This window comes from Panthera onca, chromosome B1, assembly GCF_046562875.1.
Source record: "Panthera onca isolate mPanOnc1 chromosome B1, mPanOnc1 haplotype 2, whole genome shotgun sequence".
NCBI lineage: Eukaryota > Metazoa > Chordata > Mammalia > Carnivora > Felidae > Panthera > Panthera onca.
In genome coordinates, this window is record NC_138342.1 from 182869971 (window position 1) to 182895965 (window position 25995).

Sequence of the window (25995 nt, forward strand, 5' to 3'; positions counted from 1 at the left end):
GATTTAAAACTCAAAATCTTAAGTCATCTAGCACCACTTGGACTTGCTCCATTCCTCCAGAATAGAACCTCTCATTCCTGTTATGCAGTCAAGTGACAACCATGAAGATCATTCTTCCAGTCCTCCCATCAGTTTCCTGGGAATTCCAAGTGATCTGACCTCAATACAGCTGTGTTTGAGGGGTGAGGAGAGCCCAGGGTCCCACTACTTCTCTGTCATCTTAACTCCCTCCCCTTCAAGGTAAGAATTTAAATTGTTTTGACTGGGTAGGAAGCTTTGTCATTTGGTTAACAAGTATCCCAGAGAATGACAGAAGGATTCTCTTCTCCATTGATTTATGACTCTTTGAGTGATTCTAGGTTTGTTTTTGTTGTTCCATCTCTCATCTTGTGCCAGTATCAATTTCCTTTACCATGGCATTGTAAAAAGACTAGCCTTGCCTCACCACGAGAAGAGTTTTTACTGGTTTCTGTAAGGAGTTTTATATGCTACTGATTCATTTTATATGCATCAGTGACAGAAAAACATAAAACTAAATATAACAATGGTAACCTCATTGACAGGAATTTTGCAAGAACATCCCTCAGGTATTACTTAAAAATTTTTTATGTTACCAAAGCCAAGAGTGGGTCAGAGCAACCTACATAATAATAAGCTGGTATTTACTGAGAGCTTACTATAGATGAGCCAAGAATTACTGTAAATGCTTCACATATATTATCATTTTTTTCTTTTAACATCATCTGTAAAACATCTCCTCATGACCTATGAAGATGCTCAAAGAGCCAAAGGACACCATAGACAAACAACTGAAGGAAACCAGGAGAACGATGTCTCAAAAAATAGACAATCTGAAGAAAGAAAAAATATAAAAAAGAATCAAACAAATTTTATAGGTGAAAAGTACAATAAGCATAATATCCTTTGAGGAAACTGATACACAGAGAGCCAAGGTTACACATCTGGTAGGACGTAAGGCCAAAATTTGAATGTGGGGAGAACTCATGGTCTACCCATCCCGTCAACCTGAGTGCACATCAGAGTCCACTGACTATCAGGTTTCCTTTGATTTCATAACCTGCACTGGCCAACCCCAAAGCTAGACATTTATACTAGGAAAAGAATGCTCCCTTAAAGCCTCATCCTAGTGAAGAATTCTAATAGCTACTTAAGAGACTGGAAAAGACTTAGCCTACGAATAGAAACAGGACATTCAGTATAAGAAAAAGAGAACCATTTTGCCTGAAATATTGTTCTAAAAGATTTTACAACCCACCATTAGCACATTATAGGCATGCCAATCTCTCAAGAAATTACTTTTGAGAATTTAAGAATATTATGAAAAGCCGTTAGACATTGTGTACTTACGCACCGAAAACTCAGATTCATTCACCCAAATATATTCCAGTTCAACAAATCTATCATTTGAAAAACAGAACTATAGAGCAAGATCTATACAATCAACTTTATAAATACCAGCCTCAATTAGGAAATGCATAAGTGAATAACCACAGGATGGAAACTTAAATGAGAAAATAAAGACATTAACTTCTAAATATGGCAAATTTTAAAACACTATGTGTATAAATGTTACCAAAAAATATATATAAGACATTAATAGTGCTAAACTTTGGACGGTAACCTTGTAACCAATGGATCTTTTATACTTGTGGATATTTTAAGTATTTCCACAGTAGGTGTTCTAATAATTTTGTATTTATTCAAATATAATACAAAATAGAAAAAGCAGACAGCAAGACAACATGTTCAAAATTATGTTAATTTGGGGGGCAAAATGTTAGCCTATAAAAGTTAATATTAGATACATTATTTGGTCATATTTATTTTCTTTTGCCTGTACTTCTTCAGCCAGCATGTATTGTTTTTACAATCAGAATAAACTTTTAGAATATTATGTTCTACATGATGTCCATAACATTGCCAAGATGATTTTTAAAAGGAAGTACAATGTGAAAACGTGTTGTTTTCTTTCTGATTAGAAAGCTAATCCTTGACAATCCCCAAACCCAGCACTGAGTGGGCCAGATCTCTGAGTTATCAGGCAGGTTTTTGTCAATTGCAGCTACTGCGGTATTTCCAACTCTCAGCACAGTCTGCTACAAAGAAACTCTTCAAAGTTGTCTGTTAAATTAATTCCACACATTCAATCTATGCCAACAGAAGGTTTAGTCCTGATCACTAAGCACTATCTCAATCCTTAAGTTGGCCATTTTGATGTCCTCTTGGGAGAAATGTCTATTTAGTTCTTCTGCCCAATTTTTATTTCGATTGTTTATTGTTTTTGAGTTACATGACTCCTTTCTTTATATATTTTGGATGTTAGTCCCTTTTCCAATACAAGATTTGCAAACATTTTCTCCTATTCTATAGTTTGTCTTTTCATGGTGGTGTTTAACTTGCTGTGCAAAAGTTTTAAATTTACTGTAGTCCCATTTATTGATTTTTTCTTTTGTTTGTGCTTTTAGCATCATGCCCCAAAAAATTATTGCCAAAATCAGTATGAATGAACTTCTTTCTTATATTTTTTAGTTTTATGGTATCAGGTCATAAGTTTAAATCTTTGATCCATTTTAATTTTTGTGAGTGGTATGAGATAAGGGTCCAATTTCACGTTCTACATGTGTTTCTCCAGTTTTCTCAATGCATTTACTGAAGAGACTATGCTTTCCCCATTGGATGCTCTTGACTCCCTTGTCAAATAGCTGACTGTATATGCTGGGCTTTAATCCTAGGTTCCCTCTTCTGTTCCACTGGTAAATGTGTCTACTTTTGTGCTAGCATCACACTGTGTTTGGTACTATGGCTTTATAGTACAGTCTGAAATCTGGAAGTGTAATACCTCTAGCTTTATTCTTTTTTCTCAGAATTGCCTGGACTATTTGGAGTCTTTTGTGGTTCCATACAAATCTTTGGATTGCTTCCAGTTTGGTGAAGAATATCTTTGGTATTTTGATGGGGACTGAACTAAATATGTAGACAGTTTTGAGTAATATAGCCACTTTAATTATATTAATTCTTATGATCCATAAACATGGGTTGTTTTTCCATTTATTTAGGTCTTCAATTTCTTTCAGCAAAGTTTTATACTTTTCATTGTACTAATCTTTCACTTATTTTGTTAAATTCATTCATATGTATTTTATCGTTTTTGATGCTATCATGAATGGGATGGTTTTCTTTCTTTTACAGATGCTTCATTATTGGTGTAAAGGAATGCAATCGATTTCTGTATATTGGTTTTGTATCCTGACACTTTACAGAAATTGATTAATTACAATAGTTTTTTTGCCTGATTCTTTTGAGATTTTCTGAATATTGGATCATATCGGCAAATAAGGACAATTTTGCTTCTTTCTCTCTGATTTGGATGCCTTTTATATCTTTATCTTGCCAAATTGCTCTAGCTAGGACTTTCAGCACTATATTGAATAGGAATAGTGAGAGTGGGCATTCTTGCTTTGTTACTGATCTGAGAGAAAATACTTTCAATTTCTCTCCATTAAGTTTAATGTTATCTATGGCTTTGTCACAAATGTACTTTATTATGTTGAGGGGCATTCCCCTTATAACCACTCTATTAAGGGTTTTTATCAGGGAAAGGTATTTTGTGAAATGCTTTTCCTGTAACTATTGAAATGATCATGTGATTTTGATCTTTCATTTTATTGATGTGGTGTATCAAATTTATTGACTTGCATATGTTGAACAATATTTGCATCCTGGGGATAAAACCCACTTGGTCATGGTATATAATCCTTTTAACATGTTCCTGAGTTCAGTTTGCATCTATATCCACCAGGGATATTAATCTACAGTTTTCTTTTCTTGTGGTGCTCTTATCTAATTTGGGGAGCAAAGCAATGCTGGCTTCACAAAATGAGTTTGAGAGTATTCTTTCCTCCTCAATATTTTGGAAGAGTTTGAGAATGAACTGGTGTTAATCCTTCAAATGTATTTGGTAGGATTCTTCAGTGAAACTGGTCTTGGAGTGTCTGTGTTGGGAGGTTTTTTTTTAAACACTGATTCAATCTTTTACTGACCACTGGTTCAACCGTTACTGGTCTGTTTAGATTTTCTATTTCTTCCTGATTCAGCCTTGGTAGGTTGTATGTTTCCAGAATGTATCCATTTTTTCTAAGTTATGTAATTTATTGGCATGTAAATGTTCATAGTAATCTCTTATGGCTTTATGTATTTCTACAGCATCAGTTGTAACGTCTCCTTTTTCATTTCTAATTTTATTTAAGTCTTCGTTTTTCTTTTTCTAATTAAAGGTTTACCCCTTTTGTTTATTTGTTCAAAGAACCAGAGTTTAGTTTTTTTGATCCTTTATATTGGTTTTCTGGTCTCTATCTTATTTATTCCTGCTCTTGGCCTTATTATTTCCTTCCTTCTGCTAACTTTGTACTTATTCTGCTTTTTCTAGTTCCTTGAAAGGTAAAGTTAAATTCTTTGAGATCTTTCTAGTTTCCTAATATATGTGTTTATTGCCATAAACTTTCCTCTCAGAACTGCTTTTGCTGCACCACAGCATTTGATATAGTGCACTTTCATTTTCATTTGTTTTGAGATACTTTTTTTATTTCCCTTTTGAATTACTGAGTCAATGGTGGTTTAGAAGTGTGTGTCCATTTTCTAAAATGTGGCTCAATTCCAAACTTTACTTGTTGATTTTTGGTCTGGACAATCTATCCATTACTGATAGTAGGGTACTGAAATCTCTTGTATTGTTGTCCACTTCTCCCTTAAGACCTGTTATTAACTGCTTAATATATTTTGGTACTTGGGTGTTGGGAGTATTTATGTTTATAATTGTTATATTTTCCTGATACACTAACTCCTTTCATTTTATATAATGACCTTCTTTGTCTCTTTTTACACTTCTTGGCTTGAAGTCTCTTTTGTCTAATGTAAGTAGCTTTGGCCGCGTTCTTTCCATTTCTGTTTGCTTGGAAATTCATCTTCCATCCTTTTACTTTCAGCGTATGTGAGTCTTTAGAAATGAAAGGAGTCTCCTGTAGGCAGCATATATTTGGGTCTTGTTTTTTTTTTTTTGTTTGTTTTTTGGTTGTTTAGGGTTGGTTTGGTGTTTTAATCCATCCAGGCTCTCTGTGCCTTTTGATTGGTGAGTTCAATCTTTTTACATTTATAGTGATTATTAATATGTAAGGGTTTACTAGTGCCATTTTATCTTTTTCCTTTGGCTATTTTGTTCCATTGTCATTTCCCCTCTATCTTAGCCTAGCTTGTGTACATTGGAGGTTTTCCGTGGTGATTTGCTCAGGCTTTTTTTTTTAAGGTCTTACTGTTAAAGCTTTCTAGAGAGAAAACAACCTTAGCTTGAGAATAATAAGGCCTCCAGTATTTTATGAATCTTCCTTAGGATATGAAAGTCCTTTCAGAGGCCTCCCTTTGGCCTTTACCTCCCCCAACCCCACAGTATATAAACACTCCACAACTCCAATACAGCTCTTTTTACCCACAGGTCCTATCCCTGTGCTTCAATAATATCACTTTTGCACCAAAAAAACAAAAAGTATCCTGTCTCTGCTCTAGATTTTTGCTTCATGGTTACCCTGAATTTTACATAAAACATCTTATAGATAAAACAGTCTTTTTTTTTCTGATAGAAATTTAATCTTCACTCACCTATAAAGATCCTATCCTTCTACTCTTCTCTTTTCATATTTTTGATGTCACAAGTTACCTCTTTTATGCTGTGATTCTGTAAGGAAGTTGTAGTTATTTCTGATGTCTTTTATTTTTTAATATTTATGTATTTATGTTTATTTATTTTGTGAGACAGTGTGTGTGTGTGTGTGTGTGTGTGTGTGTGTGTGCGTGAGTGGAGAAGAGGCAGAGGGGGAGAGGGAGAGAGAGGGGGAGAGGGAGAGAGAGGGGGAGAGGGAGAGAGAGGGGGAGAGGGGGGGAAAGGGGGAGAGGGGGGGAGGGGGGGAGAGGGGGAGAGGGGGGGAGAGGGAGAGAGGGGGGGAGAGGGAGGGAGAGGGGGAGAGGGGGGGAGAGGGAGGGAGAGGGGGAGAGGGGGGAGAGGGAGAGAGGGGGGGAGAGGGAGAGAGGGGGGAGAGGGAGGGAGAGGGGGAGAGGGGGGGAGAGGGAGGGAAAGAGAGGGGGAGAGGGACGGAGAGGGAGGGAGAGAGAGGGGGAGAGGGAGGGAGAGAGAGGGGGAGAGGGAGGGAGAGAGAGGGGGAGAGAGAGGGAGGGGAAGGGGAGAGGGAGGGGGAGAGGGAGGGGGAGAGGGAGGGGGAGAGGGAGGGGGAGAGGGAGGGGGAGAGGGAGGGGGGAGAGGGAGGGGGGAGAGGGAGGGGGGAGAGGGAGGGGGAGAGGGAGGGGGGAGAGGGAGGGGGGAGAGGGAGGGGGGAGAGGGAGGGGGGAGAGGGAGGGGGGAGAGGGAGGGGGGAGAGGGAGGGGGGAGAGGGAGGGGGAGAGAGGGACAGAGACAACCCCAAGCAGGCTCCATGCAAGTGTGGATCCTGACACAGGGCTCAGTCAGATGGCACTGTGAGATCATGATCTAAGCTAAAATCAAGAGTCAGATACTCAACGACTGAGCCACCCAGGTGCCCCTCCTTTACTTTTAATTTTTTTTTTAATATTTGTAATGTTTATTATTTATTTTTGAGAGAGAGGGAGACCGAGAGACAGATTGCGAGTGGGGGAGGGGCAGAGAGAGAGATACAGAATCCAAAGCAGGCTCCAGGCTCTGAGCTGTCAACACAGAGCCCCATGTAGGGTTCTAACCCACCAACCACAAGATCATGACCTGAGCCCAAACCAGAGGCTTAACCACCTGAGCCACTCAGGCGCCCCACCGCTAATATACTATTTTTAAAAAAGAGTTAAAGAGTCGAAATATTCTAATTCTGACTACTAATCACTTTAATCAAAGTTTTGTGTACTTCTGTCGTATTTCAGCTTACAGAGCTCCTTTCAACATTTGTTCAAAGGCAAGTCTAGTAATGGTGAACTCCTCAGCTTGGTTTTTTTTTTTTTTTTTTTTTTTTGTCTGGTAAAGCCTTTATTTCTCCTTCATATATGAAGGATAACTTTGCCAAATAGAATATTCTTGGCTAGCAGTTTTGATCTTTTAATACTATTAATACTTTTAAGATATCATTCTATTCCCTCCTGGCCTCTAGAGTTTTGGTCGAGAAACCTGCTAATAGCCTAATAGGCACACTTTTGTAGGTTACTGTCTTTTTTTCCTAGGCTGATTTTAAAATTATTTATCTTTGAATTTTGACAGTTATAGTGTAAAAGTCTTTTTACATTGAGACAATAAGGTGTTCCATTAGCGTCATGGACTTACATATCTTCTCCAGGTTTGGGAAGTTCTCAGCCATTATTTCTTTAAATATGATCTCTGCTCCCTTTGCCCTCCCATCTTCTTCTGGGATACCCATTACTCCTATATTGGCTTTTCTAATGGAGCCAGACAATTCTAATGTTCCTTCACTTTTAAAAAATCTTAGTTCTCAGGGTGCCTGGGTGGCTCAGTCGGTTGAGTGTCCAACTTCAGCTCAAGTCATGGTCTCATTGCCCGTGAATTTGAGCCCCACATCAGGCTCTGTGCTGACAGCTCATAGCCTGGAGCCTGTTTCAGATTCTGTGTCCTCCTCTCTCTCTGCCCCTCCCCCACTTGTATTCTGTCTCTCTCTGAAAAATAAACATTTAAAAATATTTTTTTAAAAAATCTTAGTTCTCTCCTTTTTCACTTCAACTATTTTTCTGTTTCTATGCTTGAGCTTGCTATCTTTCTTCCATATGATCTGCTCTATTTCCAATGCATTCTAACACATTCTTTACCTCATTTATCAAGTTCTTCAGCTGTCGAGTTTGTTTAGTTCTTTCTTAGGATTTTAATCTCTTTGGTAAAATGCTCCTTCTGTTCATCAATTTTATTCCTGAGATCACTGTATTGCCTTTATGACTTTCCTTGCGTCTCGTTAATTTTTTTCTTAACAACGATTTTAAATTTTTTTATGTTAGAGCATAATATTCTGCGTCTTTGGGTTCAACTGCTGGAAATTTTATTTTTGTGATACCATATTATTATGATTTTTCATGGTATTTGATGAGAAGTGCCTCTGCCACTGCATTTCAAGAAGCAAACACCTTTCTTACTTAGTCAAGTTTTTGTTTCCTTTGATTCTAACAGTTCAACAAGTTGGTAGTTAAGAGCCTTCCTTTTGTTTTCCAGAAGGTGACCTATCACAGAAGTCTCTGCTTCCTCTTACTGAGTGGACAGTACATACACACATTTAAAAGAAAAAAAAAGAGGGGGGGGACATGATGGCAGAGTGGGGGAGGTATGTGTACCAATGGCTTCAGGCATTGGCTGTTCCCAAGGCCCATTAGCGGGTACCCTCAGGTGGGAAAGGGGGTCCCTAAGAACTATTGCTCATCCTTTTGCCTCCCAGAGCAGACAGCAGGAGATGCCCTTCTGCAGTCTTCTTTGTCTGTCTACTTCCCTTTCCTTCCTTTCCTTCCCCCTCCTCGCTATGGTCTCCAGCTGCAACTGCAGCACCTACAGTCAGGCAGACCCCCACTCAGTGCCTTTCCTCTACACCTCCTTGTGTAGTTGTGTCGGTTCACTGCCGTTTCTTTCATCACTGCCTCTGCTGCTCCTAATTCCACCACCTCCTCCACAGTCCTGTCCACTCTCTAGTAAGTGCACAGATGGATGAATCTCTCAGGTGTCTCGGGAGGCTGTACAGAGGCACTTTTTTTTTTCCAGTTATGGATGTCCATATAAATCAAATGGGAGAGAAAAAAATTAATGAAAAGCCCAGGACCAGATGGCTTCCCTAGAGAATTCTACAAAACATTTAAAGAGGAATTAACATTAATCCTTGAAAAACTTAAAGGGAATCTAACACTTCAAAAATCATTTTACTAGGCCAACGTTACCCTGATACCAAAGTCAAACAAAGATATTATAAGAAAAAGATAGCTACAATATCCCTGATGAATAATGACACAAAAATCTTCAATAAAATACTAGAAAACTCAATTCAACCACACATCGAAAGTATTAATCACCGTGAACAAGAGGAATTTATTTCTTGAATAAATTACCACTTCTCTTCAACACAGTGATGGGAGTCCTAGCCCAAATAATTAGGCAATAAAAGGAATAAATGGATCTAAATCAGAAATGAAGAAATAAAATTATTTGTGTTCACAGAGGACATGATATTGTGTATGTAGAATATCCTAAAGATTACACACACACACACACACACACACACAGTTAAAACTAATTAACAAACTCATACAAAAATTAATTGCATTTCTACACACTAACAACAAACAATTTACGGAAGAATTTTTTGTTTAAATTCCATTAGTAGTGCCAATACAATACTTAAGAATGAACTTAACCAAGAAGATGAAAGACCAGTATGTTGAAAACTAAAAAAAAATTACTGAAAGTCATTAAATACACAAATAAATGGAAAGATATTCACATTATGGATGAGAAGACTTAATATTGTTAAATTATCCACACTACCCAAAATGATCTACACATTTAATGCAACTATCAAAACTTTATGGCATCTTTTTGCAGAAACTGAAAAAATTTAAAATTCATATGGAACCACAAAAGACCATGAATAGCCGAGAAAATTAAAAAAAAACTCTTAAGAAAAACAAAACTGGAAAACTCACACATCCTAATTTCAAAATGTACTACACAGCTATGGTAATCAAAACAGAATGGTACTAGCATTAAAAAAACCACACTGATCAATAGAACAGAATAGAAAGTCCAGAAATAAATTCTCACATTTATGGTTAAACGATCATTGAGAAGTGTGACAAACTATACATGGAAAAAGGATAGTCTATTCTACAAATGGTGATGGAGAACTTAGATATCTACATGCAAAAGAATGAAATTGGACCCTTGTCTTACACCATATACAAAAATTAACTCAAAATCATTTATAGACTTAAACATAAGACCTGACGCTACAAAACTTCTATAAGAAAACAGAGAAACACCTGCAGGACACTGAATTTGGCAACAATTTCTTGTAAATGACACCAAAAACACAGGCCACAGAAGAAAAATACATAAATGGAATAGATCAAACTTAACTTCTGTGCAACAAAAGAAATAATCAGCAGAATGAAAAATAACCTGTGGAGCTATAGAAAATATTTGCAATCATATGTTAATATGCTGTTTTATATCTAGAATATATAAAAATTTCATATAAATTAACATACACCCACAAATTATCCAATTTGAAAATAGGCAAAGGACTTGAACAGACATTTTTCCAAAGAAGGTATCAAAATGACCACCATGCATATGAAAAGATGTTTGGTATCCCTGATCACCAGGAAAACACAACCACAATTATGTATCACCTAACACCCAATAGGATGGCCACTGTCAATAAATAAATAAATAAATTAATTAATTAATTAACAACCATTGGCAAGGTAGTGGAGAATTTAGAATTACTGTTGATGGGGGTGTAATACGGTGCAGCTCTTATGGAAAATAGTACGGAGGCTCCCCAAAATATTAAAAATGGAACTATCATATGATCTAGCAACTCCATTCCTCAATTAAAAACAGGATCTGAGATATTTGCACACCCACGTTTATTGCAGCCTTATCCACAACGGCCAAGACGTAGAAGCAAACCAAATGTCCATCAACAAATGAATGAATAATAAGATGTAGGACGTACATCCAATGAAATATTATTCAGCCTTGAAACAGAAGGAAATCTTATCATATGTTACAACATGGATAAACCTTGAGGACACTTGCCGAGTAAAAGCAACCAATTCCAAGAAGACTAACACTACATGATTCCACTTATATGAAATATCTAAAAGAGTCAAACTCTTAGAAACAGAAAGTAGAATGGTGTTTGCCAGGGACTGTAGGGGAAAGAAGAAAAACAGAAAGTTGCTATATACATATAGAATTTCAGTTTTACCAGATGACAAATTTATAGAGATTTGCTACACAACAATGGGCATAATTAACACTAGTGTACTTTATACTTAAAAATGGTTAAGATGATAAATTTTATGTGTTTTACCACAATAAAAAAATAATTTTAAAAATTGTAGTAAAGGCCCGAGACAGTATAATTAGGCCAGAAAAAAAGACATAATGAATGGAAATAAAAAAATATATATCATTATTTGAGATACATAATTCTGTTATAAACCAAAAATAATCTAGAGAAAAAATATTTTAAAAATACTTGATAAATTCTTTAATTATTTGATGCAGTCATCTTTAATAAAAAAGGTCTATTTGCTACCTAGAAATAACCCTAAGAAAATTAGACAAGAACTTTCTACCAACAGATTATAAAATTTTGCATAAGATATTAAAAGATTAAAACTGGAGAAGAAATTTCATGTGTGAAAATCAGACACTGTAAAAAATATATTTGTTCAACTCAAACCGACTTACGCATTTACTGTAACTTGAATAAAACAATATAATACAATCCTTTAGTTACTCATAACTTGAAAATTTATTTGAAAGACCTCACATCCACTAGTAACCAAAGTACTCCCAAAGAAGTATTATCAAGGCTTACTATAAAGCTAAGAGTAATTTACATAAAGCTCTCCAAACAGATCTAACCTATATGGAAACTTAATATATAACATTTGTAGATTAGTGAGAAGGGAAGAACTTTTCAATATTTAGTGTTAGGACAACTGGTTATCCATACAGGATAAACAACGGCAATGGTAATTGAATTCTCTCATCAAGTATTTAAACAAGAAATATGAAATAAATGTGTGAAACTTTTAGAATGTTTTATAGCCTTGGTATAGGGAAGGATTTCCTAAACAAAACACAGAAAATAATGATATTAACAACTCAAAAAATTCACCACTGCAAAATCAAGAAAGACATACATTCATTAAAGGACACCTTTTAAAAATGAAAAGACAAACCACAAATTAGGAAAAGATACTCGCAAATAAAATATCAACAAAGAGTTAATAATAGGATTACATGAAGTTTTTCACCATATCAGTGAACAGAAGATTATCTAATAAAAGATGAGCCAAGAGATAAGAATGGGCATTTCCACAGAAGAGGAAACACAAGTGGTCAGCAAGCGTATGAATGTATGTTCACGTCTCATTAATGGGGGAAACACAAGTTAAAACCACAATGAATAATGAGATACAATTTTACACTAAATAGATAAAACCAATGAACAATACCAAATATTGGCGAGAATGAGGAGCGCACTAAAAACGATCACACACAGTCTGTGGCCATGTAAATTTATACAGCAAACTGTGCATACTGTGGGTGGATGTGGACTGTCAACTTAGCTAAACTGAATTATGTTTCGTAACATTGCCTCCAAGCACAGTTGCAAGTTAACGCAGGCCACGAAAGTTAATTTATGCAAGACCAGTGGACAGAAGTAAAGCAGTAGCTATGTTCTTCATGCTTGAAAGATCAGTTCAGAATACCCAGCACTGATGCAGTTTGCACACACTGTCACTATGTGCCGACTCACCAGGGTACTGTGAGGCACCAGCGAGTCCACAGCTCCTGTGGCTTCTCTGGGTCCTGTAGGATCCTCACTGGGCCACGTGGTTTTTAGTCCTGTGAAGAACACCATGTGCTCCTAGAAGATCTTCTCATCACCAAAGCTGTAGGCCTAGAAACAGAGTAAGGTTTTAGTTTGTCCTCATGGGTCCCGGTTTGTCCGTTCTCTACCCTATTTACTATCATCTTCTCTTTCTGACTGCCAGCCCTGTTGACTTTATACCAGACGCAAAACAGCTTCATAAAGACTGTTTAACCAGCTCCCACAAATGCATAAGGTCAATTTCTTAAATATTTTCTATACGTATCACTCAAAAGATTCCACTCTTTTGATTTAACTTTGTGATTATGAAATGAAGAAAATAAAACAAGCTGTATGTAGCAAGTAATGGTTTAATATTTCATCGACAATGAAAAATATACCGACTTTACCTTCTTTTTCTGATACATTTATTTAAGGAGAAAATAATGCACAAAATTCACCCTTTCTTTAAAATATATTCTTTTGCCTAAGAGCTTTCTTTCTATTAAACTTTACTCAGGGTTAAATTTATCACTGATGGCAAGCATAATTCATAATAATGCATGGTGCTCACTCCCAGAAAAGTGAATGTCATCAACAGGGGTGAAGTATCCAGAGAGTGTGGGGCAGATTTAGGTGTCACCTATCAGAGCATTTGTGCAAAGGACTAATTTGAGGAACAGCATCCTATGAAGAAATCAAAGCCAGGCAGAAAATCCAATATCCAAGGCAATCTAAAGGGGTTAAACAGAATAGAACATTGGCCAACAAAGGTATTGAAAAGGAATGAGGAATGAAGAATAAATTTGTAAATTTGAAGGTGAGAGGTACAGGCTGGAAGAACCCTCTGAGCAAAGGGAGGCAGCTATAGCTGGTAATTTTTCTAATGGCCTCTGGTGAGGGCAATAAAACAAGAATTTACTGTAATCGTTACTTGTTTTCTTCACATAAAGCCCCTCTATTCTTTACAGACACCACAGAAGATTTTTTGGGAGCCAAGAACATGTTGACCTGAGGAAGGCATTACAAATACACCATTTATAAACTTAAATAATATAGTTCAGTTAAACTATTGATGTCAACATGTAAACCTTATATATCTGGAATGAAGTATTTGGATCAATGTTTTAGTTACCATAGTATTTTGCCATTATGCTATATAGACATCCATTAATAAACGATTAGCTGATTATAATTGTTATAATGTAAGGAAATATTATTTAGCACTGGTAAAATGAAAGTAATAAAATGAATTTCTAATTCCAATAAATTTTGAAATATTTCTAAAGAAATAAATACTATTCCAACTCTTAGAAAGAAAGAAATTGGGGAGTTGCCAGAAGATGGCGGCGTAGGAGGACGCTGGGCTCACCGCGCGTCCTGCTGATCACTTAGATTCCACCTACACCTGCCTAAAGAACCCAGAAAACCGCCAGAGGATTAGCAGAACCGAGTCTCCGGAGTCAAGCGCAGACTAGAGGCCCACGGAAGAGGGTAGGAAGGGCGGCGAGGCGGTGCGCGCTCCACGGACTGGCGGGAGGGAGCCGGGGCGGAGGGGCGGCTCGCCGGCCAAGCGGAGCCCCCGAGTCTGGCTGGCAAAAGCGGAGGGGCCGGAGGGACTGTGTTCCCACAGCAAGCGCGACTTAGCGTCTGGGAGGTCATAAGTTAACAGCTCTGCTCGGAAAGCGGGAAGGCTGGAGGACAAAGGGAGGGAGAGCTGCTGAGCCCCCGGACGGCAGAGCTCAGCTTGGCGGGGAACAAAGGCGCCAGCGCCATCTCCCCCGCCCATCCCCCAGCCAAAATCCCAAAGGGAACCAGTTCCTGCCAGGGAACTTGCTCGCTCCGCGCAAACACCCAACTCTGTGCTTCTGCGGAGCCAAACCTCCGGCAGCGGATCTGACTCCCTCCCGCTGCCACAGGGCCCCTCCTGAAGTGGATCACCTAAGGAGAAGCGAGCTAAGCCTGCCCCTCCTGCCCCCGTGCACCTTGCCTACCCACCCCAGCTAATACGCCAGATCCCCAGCAACACAAGGCTGGCAGTGTGCCAGTAGCCCAGACGGGCCACGCCACCCCACAGGGAATCCCGCCCCTAGGAGAGGGGAAGAGAAGGCACACACCAGTCTGACTGTGGCCCCAGCAGTGGGCTGGGGGCAGACATCGGGTCGGACTGCGGCCCCGCCCACCAACTCCAGTTATACACCACAGCACAGGGGAAGTGCCCTGCAGGTCCTCACCACTCCAGGGAATATCCAAATGACCAAACGGAAGAATTCCCCTCAGAATAATCTCCAGGAAATAACAACAGCTAATGAACTGATCAAAAAGGATTTAAATAATATAACAGAAAGTGAATTTAGAATAATAGTCATAAAATTAATCGCTGGGCTTGAAAACAGTATACAGGACAGCAGAGAATCTCTTGCCACAAAGATCAAGGAACTAAGGACCAGTCACGAGGAGCTGAAAAACGCTTTAAACGAAATGCAAAACAAAATGGAAACCACGACGGCTCGGATTGAAGAGGCAGAGGAGAGAATAGGTGAACTAGAAGATAAAGTTATGGAGAAAGAGGAAGCTGAAAGAAAGAGAGATAAAAAAATCCAGGAGTATGAGGGGAAAATTAGAGAACTAAGTGATACACTAAAAAGAAATAATATACGCATAATTGGTATCCCAGAGGAGGAAGAGAGAGGGAAAGGTGCTGAAGGGGTACTTGAAGAAATCATAGCTGAGAACTTCCCTGAACTGGGGAAGGAAAAAGGCATTGAAATCCAAGAGGCACAGAGAACTCCCTTCAGACGTAACTTGAATCGATCTTCTGCACAACATATCATAGTGAAACTGGCAAAATACAAGGATAAAGAGAAAATTCTGAAAGCAGCAAGGGATAAACGTGCCCTCACATATAAAGGGAGACCTATAAGACTCATGACTGATCTCTCCTTTGAAACTTGGCAGGCCAGAAAGGCTTGGCACGATATCTTCAGTGTGCTAAACAGAAAAAATATGCAGCCGAGAATCCTTTATCCAGCAAGTCTGTCATTTAGAATAGAAGGAGAGATAAAGGTCTTCCCAAACAAACAAAAACTGAAGGAATTTGTCACCACGAAACCAGCCCTACAAGAGATCCTAAGGGGGATCCTGTGAGACAAAGTACCAGAGACATCGCTACAAGCATAAAACATACAGACATCACAATGACTCTAAACCCATATCTTTCTATAATAACACTGAATGTAAATGGATTAAATGCGCCAACCAAAAGACATAGGGTATCAGAATGGATAAAAAAACAAGACCCATCTATTTGCTGTCTACAAGAGACTCATTTTAGATCTGAGGACACCTTTAGATTGAGAGTGAGGGGATGGAGAACTATTTATCATGCTACTGGAAGTCAAAAGAAAGCTGGAGTAGCCATACTTATATCAGACAAACTAGACTTTAAATTAAAGGCTGTAACAAGAGATGAAGAAGGGCATTATATAATAATCACAGGGTCTATCCACCAGGAAGAGCTAACTATTATAAATGTCTATGCGCCAAATACCCGAGCCCCCAGATATATAAAACAATTACTCATAAACATAAGCAACCTCATTGATAAGAATGTGGTCATTGCAGGGGACTTTAACACCCCACTTACAGAAATGGATAGATCATCTAGACACACAGTCAATGAAGAAACAAGGGCCCTGAATGATACATTGGATCAGATGGACTTGACAGATATATTTAGAACTCTGCATCCCAAAGCAACAGAATATACTTTCTTCTCGAGTGCACATGGAACATTCTCCAAGATAGATCATATACTGGGTCACAAAACAGCCCTTCATAAGTTTACAAGAATTGAAATTATACCATGCATACTTTCAGACCACAACGCTATGAAGCTTGAAATCAACCACAGGAAAAAGTCTGGAAAACCTCCAAAAGCATGGAGGTTAAAGAACACCCTACTAACGAATGAGTGGGTCAACCAGGCAATTAGAGAAGAAATTAAAAAATATATGGAAACAAACGAAAATGAAAATACAATAATCCAAATGCTTTGGGACGCAGCGAAGGCAGTCCTGAGAGGAAAATACACTGCAATCCAGGCCTATCTCAAGAAACAAGAAAAATCCCAAATACAAAATCTAACAGCACACCTAAAGGAAATAGAAGCAGAACAGCAAAGGCAGCCTAAACCCAGCAGAAGAAGAGAAATAATAAAGATCAGAGCAGAAATAAACAATATAGAATCTAAAAAAACTGTAGAGCAGATCAACGAAACCAAGAGTTGTTTTTTTGAAAAAATAAACAAAATTGACAAACCTCTAGCCAGGCTTCTCAAAAAGAAAAGGGAGATGACCCAAATAGATAAAATCATGAATGAAAATGGAATGATTACAACCAATCCCTCAGAGATACAAACAATTATCAGGGAATACTATGAAAAATTATATGCCAACAAATTGGACAACCTGGAAGAAATGGACAAATTCCTAAACACCCACACCCTTCCAAAACTCAATCAGGAGGAAATTGAAAGCTTGAACAGACCCATAACCAGCGAAGAAATTGAATCGGTTATCAAAAATCTCCCAACAAATAAGAGTCCAGGACCAGATGGCTTCCCAGGGGAGTTCTATCAGATGTTTAAAGCAGAGATAATACCTATCCTTCTCAAGCTATTCCAAGAAATAGAAAGGGAAGGAAAACTTCCAGACTCATTCTATGAAGCCAGTATTACTTTGATTCCTAAACCAGACAGAGACCCAGTAAAAAAAGAGCACTACAGGCCAATATCCCTGATGAATATGGATGCAAAAATTCTCAATAAGATACTAGCAAATCGAATTCAACAGCATATAAAAAGAATTATTCACCATGATCAAGTGGGATTCATTCCTGGGATGCAGGGCTGGTTCAACATTCGCAAATCGATCAACGTGATACATCACATTAACAAAAAAAAAGAGAAGAACCATATGATCCTGTCAATCGATGCAGAAAAGGCCTTTGACAAAATCCAGCACCCTTTCTTAATAAAAACCCTGGAGAAAGTCGGGATAGAAGGAACATACTTAAAGATCATAAAAGCCATTTATGAAAAGCCCACAGCTAACATCATCCTCAACGGGGAAAAACTGAGAGCTTTTTCCCTGAGATCAGGAACACGACAGGGATGCCCACTCTCACCGCTGTTGTTTGATATAGTGCTGGAAGTTCTAGCATCAGCAATCAGACAACAAAAGGAATTCAAAGGCATCCAAATTGGCAAAGATGAAGTCAAGCTTTCGCTTTTTGCAGATGACATGGTATTATACATAGAAAATACGATAGACTCCACCAAAAGTCTGCTAGAACTGATACATGAATTCAGCAAAGTTGCAGGATACAAAATCAATGTGCAGAAATCAGTTGCATTCTTATACACTAACAATGAAGCAACAGAAAGACAAATGAAGAAACTGATCCCATTCACAATTGCACCAAGAAGCATAAAATACCTAGGAATATATCTAACCAAAGATGTAAAAGATCTGTATGCTGAAAACTATAGAAAGCTTATGCAGGTAATTGAAGAAGATATAAAGAAATGGAAAGACATTCCCTGCTCATGGATTGGAAGAATAAATATTGTCAAAATGTCAATACTACCCAAAGCTATCTACACATTCAATGCAATCCCAATCAAAATTGCACCAGCATTCTTCTCGAAACTAGAACAAGCAATCCTAAAATTCATATGGAACCACAAAAGGCCCCGAATAGCCAAAGTAATTTTGAAGAAGACCAAAGCAGGAGGCATCACAATCCCAGACTTTAGCCTCTACTACAAAGCTGTCATCATCAAGACAGCATGGTATTGGCATAAAAACAGACACATAGACCAATGGAATAGAATAGAAACCCCAGAACTAGACCCACAAACGTATGGCCAACTCATCTTTGACAAAGCAGGAAAGAACATCCAATGGAAAAAAGACAGTCTCTTTAACAAATGGTGCTGGGAGAACTGGACAGCAACATGCAGAAGGTTGAAACTAGACCACTTTCTCACACCATTCACAAAAATAAACTCAAAATGGATAAAGGACCTGAATGTGAGACAGGAAACCATCAAAACCTTAGAGGAGAAAGCAGGAAAAGACCTCTCTGACCTCAGCCGTAGCAATCTCTTACTCGGCACATCCCCAAAGGCAAGGGAATTAAAAGCAAAAGTGAATTACTGGGACCTTATGAAGATAAAAAGCTTCTGCACAGCAAAGGAAACAACCAACAAAACTAAAAGGCAACCAACGGAATGGGAAAAGATATTTGCAAATGACACATCGGACAAAGGGCTAGTATCCAAAATCTATAAAGAGCTCATCAAACTCCACACCCGAAAAACAAATAACCCAGTGAAGAAATGGGCAGAAAACATGAATAGACACTTCTCTAAAGAAGACATCCGGATGGCCAACAGGCACATGAAAAGATGTTCAACGTCGCTCCTTATCAGGGAAATACAAATCAAAACCACACTCAGATACCACCTCACGCCAGTCAGAGTGGCCAAAATGAAGAAATCAGGAGACTATAGATGCTGGAGAGGATGTGGAGAAACGGGAACCCTCTTGCACTGTTGGTGGGAATGCAAATTGGTGCAGCCGCTCTGGAAAGCAGTGTGGAGGTTCCTCAGAAAATTAAAAATAGACCTACCCTATGACCCAGCAATAGCACTGCTAGGAATTTATCCAAGGGATACAGGAGTACTGATGCATAGGGGCACTTGTACCCCAATGTTTATAGCAGCACTCTCAACAATAGCCAAATTATGGAAAGAGCCTAAATGTCCATCAACTGATGAATGGATAAAGAAATTGTGGTTTATATACACAATGGAATACTACATGGCAATGAGAAAAAATGAAATATGGCCTTTTGTAGCAACGTGGATGGAACTGGAGAGTGTGATGCTAAGTGAAATAAGCCATACAGAGAAAGACAGATACGATATGGTTTCACTCTTATGTGGATCCTGAGAAACGTAACAGAAACCCATGGGGGAGGGGAAGGAAAAAAAAAAAAAAAAAAAAGAGGTTAGAGTGGGAGAGAGCCAAGGCATAAGAGACTGTGAAAAACTGAGAACAAACTGAGGGTTGATGGGGGGTGGGAGGGAGGACAGGGTGGGTGATGGGTATTGAGGAGGGCACCTTTTGGCATGAGCACTGGGTGTTGTATGGAAATCAATTTGACAGTAAATTTCATATATTAAAAAAGAAAAAAAGAAAAAAAAAGAAAAAAAACAAAAACAAAAAAAAAGAAAGAAATTCGGGGGCCATAACGAGCAAAAAAATGTCTTGACACCATATTCAGATTTAAGTTTCTCTTTTTTTCAAATGTTCAACTTTTTCTTTCAAGTTTTTGTATCTACATTCACTGTGTTTTGATGCAAAAATCTGTTCCTAAAACTGGTTGTTACAGATGTAATCAAAATTCTGCATTGTATTTTAAATTTAATCAAGAACTACTTGTCTTCTATGATAGCTTTATATAGAGATACCTTTATTTATTCCTAATTTTAAGGACTCTGCACAGTCCAATACTAAATTATTAGAACTATGATAGCAAAATGACAGTGAGTTACCTCAAATTTTTGTGATTATAAAAAGTCTCAATGGCAGGCATGATATACAAAAGTATGTAAACAAACAATTTCCTATAAAAACCATTATTTTAAAATGCTGTTTCCAATGATAAATGTTCACATCCTCCAGTTTATAATTCCACAGTCATCACTAAACAAACCTTTGAATGTAAGAGAAAGGTACACTGTCCATTTTGGTGAAGAGATTTAACCAGAAACTCAACTTTAAAAAGATAGAAGGATACATTTTTCTTCAATACTACGGGGAGATAATTTGTTGTAACTGGGAAATAAATACCTGCTAACCTTGGGCTTTGAATTTTCACAAGCATTTGTGACTCATAGCTTCTCATAATCCCAAAGGTTCTCTAATAAAAAGTTGTGGGTTTTGGTTGTACTATAATGTTAATCAAGATCAAATTAACCATCTGTGACTTATAATAAAGTAGTCCTGGTGTCTATCACCTTCTTTTCTAAACAGTTTATCAGTGGGGTTTTACAATGGATTAAATTCCTGACTTTCACAGCAAAACTTCTCAAGTCTTGACTCCTGCAATTTAAATGACAAGTAAAAATCAATACAAGTGCTTTTGTTAATAGTCTCAAAATGAGAAAACCAGAGTATCTGGAATAGAAACACAAGAACCCAAGGTTTAACAGTACTAATTTTTAGTTTCCAACCTCTTAGGGCTTCTGAATTATCACTGTCCTCAAAACATCCTCTTACCTCATAAACCACCCTGTTTCTTGAATTATGAACCAAATTTACAACGATCTGAGAACATGTGCACTGCAAAATTGTTTAGCTCCCTAACTTTTTCATCCCACAAAAACTGAAACGCAAGACAGTGCAACTAATTCATTTTCAAGGCTTTAAACACTGCTATAACTCAAGAAGTATAAATGTTACAGAATTTCAAAGATATCTGAACTGCATCATGTATTTAAATCCTCTCACTCTCTCCATGAGGGAACTAAAGACCCCCAAAAGGTAAAGACTGGGCCCCAAGTTATAGACCCAAAAAGAGAATTTTAACCAGAACATAAATACATGATTGCAAGCTCACATTATTGTCCAGCTGGTCCTACAAGCACAGAAAGATGATTTAATTCGATCCCTTTATTGTATAGATGAGCACACGGGATTACAATGGTTACCAGGTTTGCTTAATGGGGGAAGGTTATTCACGGAGTTTGTCCAATAGAAGAGCTGAAACCCTGGAAATGCCTTCTAAGCTTCCACACGTAAGGAGAAAGCACTGCCTTAATCTATATTCCTTGAGGAATCTCTTTTCTGGCAGTTACTATTACTTTTCTACACTTTGAGGCCCATATAATAAACTCATAGCTTTGTTTCAAAACAAATATTTTCAAAGGCCATTTTCCAATATCAAAATAGTAATGCAGGCAGGCAAAACCTACTCACGGGAACAGGTACTTCATACCAGGCGATCTTCTACGGACAAGGGTAAAACAAAGCCTGAAAGCATCGCCTATTCTAGAAAAGGGAGACGGGATGACCTAAAACCTAACCGCCAAGCAATTGAGCGAATAAATACAATCATTTCAAGTACTCATAAATGCGGGGCCTAAAATTCTAAACCCAAATGTTGAGGGAGACTTTTTTCTAATCGGAATGATTTCACAGCTGTAAAACGGTTTACTGAGAAGTGGCCCGATAAACAGGGAGTTTGGGGAAGAGGGATTTCTCGAACAATTCATACCGACCACCGAAAATTGCTAGAGGGGCCATATGGTTTGAGAGAGAGACAGAGAGAGAGAGAGAGAGAGAGAGAGTGTGTGTGTGTGTGTGTGTGTGTGTGTTGTGTGGGGTGTTTTGTCGTTGTTTTTTTTGTTTCTTTTTTTTTAGAAATCGTGTACTTTTCTTCAACCTCATTTCTATTTTCTGTTTTAAGAGTCAGTGGAAGAACAGCATAAGATACTAGCCGGCCATTCCTACCAGTGCAGAGGCCCCCGCAGGGGGAGCTGCAGACATTCCCCGCCCCCGCCCCCGCCTCCGGGCCGGAGCAGGGCACTGCTTCCTGGGCACAGACGGGAACCGCCTACCTTCAGGCCAGTCTGCAACCTAAGGTTGAGCAGCAGGAACCTCGGGAACTGGAACAGTCCACCTACCCGACCTTCCTCCTCGGTCACAGCCTTTGCAGCAGCAGCTGGTTCTTGCTTCTCAATCTCCCCAAGACGTCTACAGAAATAGGGATCAGGTGTGATCTCCCGTCGGTGTTTCCGCGAGATCTGGAGCACGCAGGTGCAGAAACTCCCTGCCCGGCTGCCCCTCATCAAGGCCACTGAGTGAGCTGCCTTCGCTAACAAGTTGCAGGGGGTGGCAATGGCAATGACCACGCAGCGCAGAGGAGAGTTTGTATCACACAGAGCAATGACAGGCTGATTAATTTAGTAGAGGCTAGTGGTCAGCCCTGGGATCAGTAACCACCGGAAGTCTCGGCTCTCTGAAGGCTCCCTGGATGAGGGTACTGAAGGTTCCAGAAGTGAACTGCCTAGATCGAGCTAGAGAAGGTTCCAGCAATAGGAGCGGCCACAGGGCAGCAGCCAAATGCAGCACAGCTCACCAACCAGTATCCCTAAAGCATATGACCCTGACATCAGCTGGGGTTTCAATGGCAACAATGTTGCCTCCCCGCAGAAGCTTCTCCCAGGTTCTCTTCAGATTTGTCATGTAGATGCTATCAATTTTCCTTTTGTAGAGTAGGTACCATCTAAATGGATTCCTGATGCAAGTGATTTGAAAATATTCTTTTCCATCATTTGCAGGACATCAAGGGCACTGGACATGAAAAATTTTCCTGTAAGTTACCGCGGGAATTCAGGACAACAATTTATGGACTCTTCCCTGGTAGCACAGATTGGTGAGTTCATTTTTTAAGCACCAAAGTGTTACCAGCAGCATAGGAGCCAATGAAATAAGAACAGGAGAAAAATAACCTTAACTTAAAGCAGAACATCCCCTCTTGCTTACTCTCCCTTTCTGTCTCTCTTGTCTCTTGCACACACACACCAATCAGCAAACAAGCAAAGGAAAGTAAATGTAACATGAAGAAACTCAACCCACAAGAAATGCTATAAGAAGCCTTGATTGTCATTAATCTGAGACTAATGAGAATATCTCATTTCAAAGAAAATGTTTTACTATTTTAGTATTATCCCTCCAAGATATTTACTTATATAGCACCATTTTCATGTTTTCCTTATTTCTAGGAATTTTTTAAAATTTAAACCTGTGCGTTATTTAAAACTAAAGTATCTATTTTCTTTTTTTTAACGTTTATTTATTTATTTTGAGAGAGAGAAAGAGAGAGCATGATCGGGGAAGAGGCAGCGAGAGAGAATCCCAAACAGGATCTGTGCTGTCAGCACAGAGCCCCATGTGGGACTAGAACTCACGACCCATGAGATCATGACCTGAGCCAAGATCAAGAGTTGGATGCTTAACTGACTGAGCCACCCAGTTCCCCCATACAGCATTCTATTTTCTTATCAAAAGTTATATAGGTCTATTTAAGAAAACTTTAAAAACATGAATTTGTATAGAAATAAAATATTTAAAAACATGATCATCCCTTCTCCTAAGTACAAGAGCTGGTCCCTAGAAGATCTTCCTTTCAAGCCTGCCTCTCCTCCAGCTCATCTTTGATTGCACAGCAATTCTGGTCACTCAAAACTTTCTATGTGATAAGGCTACTCCTTGGCTTAAAATGTTTGTTTGGCTGATTCCCTTATTCCCACTGCATGCAATGAATGCCCATATTTCAGTAGCTTGGATGCCCGGCATGTTCCTTTTCCTACTTAACTCTCCCACTTGATTTCTTTCACAGTCATTATGTCTTTGTCATTATTTCACAGTATGCCCTCTGAGGCTTTATTCCTGTGATTTCTCCAAGGGAACACATTTCCTCTAACTCCATGTCCTCTGAGCATGTTGTGCTGTCTGAAATACACAAGAGACAAGCACAACCCTTTTCACCAGACAGCTCAGACTGATTCTTCTGTTCTCAGATTGGTTCAGACAATGACTGGATTTAGTGCTCATCTTTCGTTATCAGAAGACCCTGCTGACGTCGTCGGCTTTCATGTGCTATCTTATATTTCTACAAATATTTATTAAGTTTTCTTCTCTGTGCCAGTCATTGCTCTAAAGGGAAAAACAGTAAATAAAACAGACAAAATACCTACCCAATTGGAGTTTACATTCTAGTGAGGAGAAACACACAGTAGACAAAAATATAATTTAGACAACGTCAGATGGTAATCAGTCCTATACAAATTACTTAAGGAAGAAGAAGTATCTGGGCATTGGAGTTTGTACTGGGTGATCAGAGAGAGTCTCAGTGAGATACAACATTTGAACAGAAATAGGGTGAAGCATAGGAACAAACCATGCAAATTTCTAGGAGGTAGATGTTCCAGAAAGTGAAAGGGCTGTGAGGTCTTCGAAGACATATGTCTCCAGAAGTTAACTAAATGCCAGGGTTGGATTTATAAAAGAGAAGAACATTTGGAAATGAGGATCTACATCTACATTTCTCAAATGCTCATATCCTAGACCCATTATTTCTTTATACATGAATAGCCAGAGCCTATATTGCAATATTAAGATATTTAGCAATATCCTTGGTTTATATTCACTAGATATTAACAGCATTCCCATAAACCTCCCATAAATCCTGACCCTAACCCTAACACCTAACACATAAACTTAACCGTAACCCTTAAACTTAACCCTAACCCCTAACCCCTAACCCTGACCATAACCATAACCATAACACTGAATTAACATGAAATTTAACTTTATTTTAGAAAACGATTCTTTCTTATGTGTTCAGAACAGACCATGGGATAACAGGCAGAAATAGCACAGTGGTTGTTCAGATCGAGACGACAGGAGTGTAGGTGATGAGAAGTGGTCAGATTCTGGAGTCATCAGATTTCCTGGACATTGTCATGGATGTGAGAAAAAGACAGAAATCACGGATGACTCCAAAATTTTGGGCCCCACAAAGTGTAAAGATTGGACTTGCTAGAGATGGAGAAGGCTATAGGTGGAAGGGGCTTTAGGAGAAAATTCAGGAATTCTATTCAGCAATAAGTGTCCGGTGTCTATTAGACATCAAGCTAAAGATGTTAACTTGTCAGTTGGCTATAAGAGTCTGCATTTCAAGGGAATAATCTGGGTCAGAAACATGAATTTGAGAGTCACCTACACATGATTGATATATACAACCATGAGATTACATAAGATCACCAAGGGGATACAGATAAATAGAAAAACAAGAGAAATGGACAAGGGAAGGAAAGGAAGAGGAGGAGAGACTCATGAATTGAGATCTGGGGCACTTACACTTGAAGAGATCAGGGGGGAAAGGAGAAATCAATAATTGAGACTATAAAGAAGGAGGAAAACAAAATGGGTGTGATGTCCAGGGAGATAAATGATTGCAGAGTATTAGGGGTAGGGATCAAATATTTCTGCCAAATATTTCTGCTAAGTAAGGAAGACTGCCTATAACAATGGATTTAACAATATGAAGGTCACTGATGTTAATTATAAGAGCATTTCTGATTGAGTAATGGGAGCAAAAGCCTAACTGGAGTGAATTAAAAGAGAGTAAAAGAGCAGACCTATGCTTGGCATTACCTTACTGAACCCTCAGCAAACTCTGAATCTTTGAAATCAGAGATATTCACAGTCATTATTTCTTTGCAACTTCAAGC

The 25995-nt window shown here is 38.6% G+C and overlaps 1 pseudogene; it reads right to left on the minus strand.

Annotated features, from left to right (window-relative positions):
• Window positions 1-22203: 22203 nt before the first annotated feature.
• Window positions 22204-23058, minus strand: LOC132676470 (small ribosomal subunit protein uS2 pseudogene; annotated as a pseudogene).
• Between the last annotated feature and the right edge of the window lie 2937 nt (window positions 23059-25995).